This window comes from Stomoxys calcitrans, chromosome 1 (genome assembly GCF_963082655.1).
Source record: "Stomoxys calcitrans chromosome 1, idStoCalc2.1, whole genome shotgun sequence".
Taxonomy (NCBI): domain Eukaryota; kingdom Metazoa; phylum Arthropoda; class Insecta; order Diptera; family Muscidae; genus Stomoxys; species Stomoxys calcitrans.
In genome coordinates, this window is record NC_081552.1 from 239,540,189 (window position 1) to 239,545,451 (window position 5,263).

The 5,263-nt window shown below is 42.4% G+C and overlaps 1 long non-coding RNA gene across 1 annotated transcript; it reads right to left on the reverse strand.

Annotated features, from left to right (window-relative positions):
* Positions 1 to 4,355: 4,355 nt before the first annotated feature.
* Positions 4,356 to 4,935, reverse strand: LOC106090751 (uncharacterized). Its single transcript, XR_001221889.2, has 2 exons — positions 4,849 to 4,935; positions 4,356 to 4,787 (listed from the first exon to the last, which is right to left on the reverse strand). It is a non-coding gene; the product is annotated as an uncharacterized LOC106090751 (long non-coding RNA).
* Between the last annotated feature and the right edge of the window lie 328 nt (positions 4,936 to 5,263).

The following is a 5,263-nucleotide window of genomic DNA, read 5'->3' on the forward strand; positions in this document are numbered from 1 at the left end:
TTTGCTAAAAGCGACAGCACGAAGGAAATTAAACGTCACATTCAACAACATCGCAAGATATGTTTTTGGAAGAGGAAGATGCGATAGAGGAGGATAGAGGAGTTTTGGGGTTGGGAGGCCCGCTGGGTATTTGGACCCGAATTTTAATACCATATTCGTTTTCTGGTCTCCAATATCTTTTATTTGATACCCCTATTGTGCCCATCGGACTACTTTCGGATATGGGTGGCGTTTTTGGGGTAAGGGGGAGGGTCCGCCTCCAACCGATATTTAAAACTAATATAGCCGATGTTTCCTTCCAGACAAACGTACACAATCTATGAAAATTTAAAGAAAATCAGTTCAGCCAAGTATCATATAGTCATAATGGGTCTAATAGCGTTTTTGAGGGGTGGGGTGACCCTCTACACTTCGGTCTGATTTTGTATGCGAGATTCGAAATTTACTCCCGAATACCTTTAATTTGAGGCCCACATTGAAATGAACGTCCAATATGTCTGTTTATACTCAAATTTTAATACCATATTCACATTCTACCCTCCAATACCTTTCATTTAATACCTAAATTGTCCCGAGATCGGTCCTATTTTGATTTTGAGTTGTGGTTTTGGCATAAGGGGGAGCGTCCATCCTCCTTTCGATACCGAAAATTTATATAGCCTATGTTTCCTTCCCGACCAACCTACATATTCATTAACAACTACCGAATACCTTTCATTTGAGTCCCATATTGTCAAGATCGTCAAATAAACTTATTTTAAGGGGTTTTGGGGCTGGGGCTGCCCGCCAGGTACTTGGACCCAACTTTTATAATGAAATTCGTACTCTACTCTTGAGTACCTTTCATTTGAATCCGATATTGGTCCGATAGGTCCACTGTTATTTTTGGATAGTGCTTTTGGGGTAAGGGGGAGAGTCCGCCCCCTCCCGATATCAAAAAATTATAAAGCCTATGTTTCCTTCCAGACCAACCTACCCAATCTGTGAAAATTTCAAAGTAATCGGTTAGGCCTTTTTGAGTCTATACGGAACAAACAAACAAACACAAATTGAATTTTTAATATGAGATATACTTCAGGTACGACAATTCACGTTAGTGTACTAAGCGCTTAGTTGCAGTGCGTTGATTGGTGTCAGTCAGTCCGGCGCTTCGGCCAGTAGGTGTCAATTTCGGGAGTTTAGCCACTGGGTCGGGTCGTCTTGGTATTCGGTAGATTGCTTCGGTATTCGGACGGATGGTTCTTGGGATGTTTCGGCTGGTATTCGGTCAACTTCTAGCCGTGGGCTGATTCGGGGTTCGAATATGTCTTGAGCACGAACCTCGGGCAGCACAACTATTCTGGTTGGGCACTGTAAAGATAAGAGCAAAGTTAGGATGGATGCGAACGAATCGCGTAGGGAAGCGGACAAGTGGCGTAAGAGAGCGAAGGGATCGCGTAACGAAGCGAACGGATCGCGTTAAAGCGAATGAGTCGCGTTAGGAAGCGAACGAGTCGCGTAAGGAAGCGATCGAAGCGCTTTAGGAAGCGAACGAGTCACGTAGGGAAGCGAACGAGTCGCGTAAGGAAGCGGACGAGTCGCGTAAGGAGGCCAACGAATCACGTTAGGAAGCAAACGTGTCACGTAGGGAAATGAACGAGTCGCGAAGGAAGCGAACGAATCGCGTTAGGAATCGAACGAATAGCGTTGGGAGGCGAACGGATTGCGTTGCGAATCGAAGGAGTCGCGTTGGGAAGCGAACGAATCGCGTAAGCTGCTGAGATCTTAAGGTCTTCGAAGTGAACAACTGCGTACCATGCCGCACGTCAAATGGTTTCGTCTGCTTGAGCGACTTATGCCCATCCTCAATAACGTGTAACATAAGTACAGACTGTCAAATGAACCAAGTGAGAAACATATTCCACTTATATTATATTCCACACTAAGCGGAGGCGTCAGGACAAGAATATCCACGTTCTGGTGCAGGTAAAAGATGTGGTTAAGCAAAGGAACCACTGCTGATCCCCAATTATCCTCTCGACCTGACTAGATGCGAAAAAAGCATTCAATAGCCTCACTACTTATTTATAACTCTCAATATGAAACGAGTGAATATGAAGTCACTTCTGGCATAGGGCCCCATACTTGGAACGGATCCCTGGAATGCCACAATGCGAATAGAAATGCCAGACGGAACATTTCTAGTTGTACTCGTATCATCCTTCCCAACAGTGGCAAAGCCTGCAGCCCTTGTAATAGCTGAAATGATCCCAATAGACATAAAGGTCATGGAGCGAGCCAGGCTTTACATTGCGAAGAGCAACCCTCAGATGGCACAGATTCAAACAAACCCTACCTGAGGAATTTATCGAGAGATGACAACAAAGGCTGAAGAATGAGAGCCGAGGCAGATGGATGCGGCAACTTTACCTCGATGCACGGATATGGAGAACTAGGAACACGGCGGCGACAACTTAACCAGATGTGAATAACCCATATTTATTTCCGGAAATACCAACATAGGATGGGCAAATGCTCTTCTAGCATGTGCACATTGAGGCGCAAGAAGTTGCAGACGATGTAGATCTATCGCAAGACGCGTGGCACCTAGAAATAGTCAAACAGATGTTGGAGAACGATAGAAACCAGAAGGGGTGATTTGATACGCCGATCAAGTACAGCGTAGGTAGAAGACGCATCTAGATTCACTGACGCAGAGTATGAAAGCGGAGATCTGGACGCAGACAAAATGAAAATGATATGGATAATCACCAGATACGGGGTCCATCTCAAAGTAATGCGAAACTGAAAGGATTGTTAGAGGGCACCGTTAATAAGAATGGAGCCCAAATGAAGACGATAGACGCATTCGTTAGATGCGTTTTATATTTTCCCATTTTGACCTGCAAAAAACCAAAAACAACGTTCCTCTTTTCTTCCGTGAAAACAGCTTAAAGCGAACAGTCTGGTAGTAGTAGTTTAGATTTCTCATAGGATTTGTGCTTATGATTTCAACTATAAATACAACGAACAACAGGCTGTGAACTGTAGGCCTGGTCAGACGGACGGACATAGTACACGATGGTGTCGATGAGATAAAGAAACCCAATTATCGAAACTCGACCACCAGTGGGATGATCTCAAAGAGTAGTACTACGAAAAACGGGCTGTGAAGTGTAGGCCGGTCAGACGGACGGACATAGTTCACGATGGTGTTGATGAGGTAAAGAAACCCAATTACCGAAACGCGTCCCCCAGTGGTGTGATATGTCCTGCCTTGTCTGAGGAACTGGCAATTTCTTTTCTTCAAAACTCATTTAACAATCTCTCCATTGTGTGTTGCATTCTCTTAGTCATTAAGCTCGACTTGAAAAACAATGATACAGCGTTGTTGTTGCAGCCACAATTGTGTCTGGAGAGAGGGATCCTCGTTAAGTTCCATGAGTGAGCACTCTTATTCCGGTTCATAGATCAATCGCAGCGGGGAACATTAAGGACATTGGTTATTTAAAGGTGCCAATATCGATGATGGATGATGGTGCCGATGAGATAAAGAAACCCAATTATAGAAACGCGTTCACCAGTGGTGTGATATGTCCTGCCTTGTCTGAGGAACTGGCAATTTCTTTTCTTCCAAACTCATTTAACAATCCCTCCATAGTGTGTTGCATTCGCTTGGTCATTAAGCTCGACTTGAAAAACAATGATACAGCATTGTTGTTGCAGCCACATTTGTGTCTGGAGAAAGGGACCCTCGTTAAGTTCCATGGGTGAGTAATCTTGTTCCGGTTCATAGACCAATCGCAGCGGGGACCATTAAGGGCATTGGTTATTGAAAGGTGCCAATATCTCGCCTTGTCCTATTGAGCATCATAGGCACTCAGTTTTTAAGTAAGAGTTGGTGCCGCATGGCCTCTCACTAAGATTCTCCACTCCGTACCGCTGATTGACCGCGACTGCTGTTGCAGCTACTACGAATGGATCCTTCCACTACCCGAAACCCATGGACGCAATTGGTATCTCCCAGCAAAGCTTCTCATGGTAACACCACATGATGAACACCACATTGATCGAAGCTCGAAGTTCCAGTCTGTGGGGCAGGGGGATTGATACAAATACAGCGTATTACGCACTGGTTCTATAGTGCTGTATTGAGACCTATAGACTATGAGGCCTGTTCCGGTTTTCGCATGCCCCAAAACGCAAAATGTCTCCAAACCTTATACTTTTAAGGTTTGAAATCACTTGAGGATCCTCTTACTGGATAGAAATTTGAAACTTTTATTTGACTAGGTTTGCTTAAATTTAGCCAAAAGGTTGAGTTCTCCCAACTCGGAAATATGGTGTTGATGTCTTGTGGACAGCACAGATGAATATTGACTTTCCAACTGACCTTTTATTACCAGCTTTTAGATTAAAGTTTCATATGGAAAACTTTTTAATTTTTTTTTTTAATGATAAAATCTTCTTGCTACACTTTTCTTATATATGCCAGCAGCAAATTATGCCCCATTTTGTTCACTTAGCTGTATTATTAGCATTACCGTGTAAATGGCTAATACCAATAGTACCAAATAAACGAAGCACTTGAGACATCCTAATTGTTCAGCTTCTTCCTTTTTGTCGGAAAAATCATAGCTCTCAAAAGATTCCTGGCTTACATATGCTGGGTGATATGATTTCAAATGTTGCACATTATCCAAACTTTCGGGTATATCATATGTGGACACTTTATCCATATATTCCTCATCTTCGTCACATGGCTTTTCGTATTGGTCTACAATGATTCGAGTTTCGTTCCGCATATTCTAGAAGGAGATAAAGGAAGTATTTCAGTAAATTTTTGTTTTTATTATACTAATCGTTTACCGAGCAATTGAGTCAGCTTTGCTACCATTGATATCAACTGCACAACTGTTTATAAATAAATAAAAGTCTCATTTACATTACGATTCCGTCAAGCTAACTTTCTATTGAGATTTCTGAAAAATATAGGGTTGCCCAAAAAGTAATTGCGGATTTTTTAAAAGAAAGTAAATGCATTTTTAATAAAACTTAGAAGGAACTTTAATCAAATATACTTTTTTTACACTTTTTTTTTAAAGCAAGCTTAAAGTAACAGCTGACAACTGACAGAGGAGCTGTGAAAAAATTTGTCAACGCCGACTATATGAAAAATCCGCAATTACTTTTTGGGCAACCCAATACTTTGCCTTCATCATCATATGGTATGCGGTTTCTATATTGTTGTTCGGAATTACTAAGGTATGAAGGGGGAAAAACT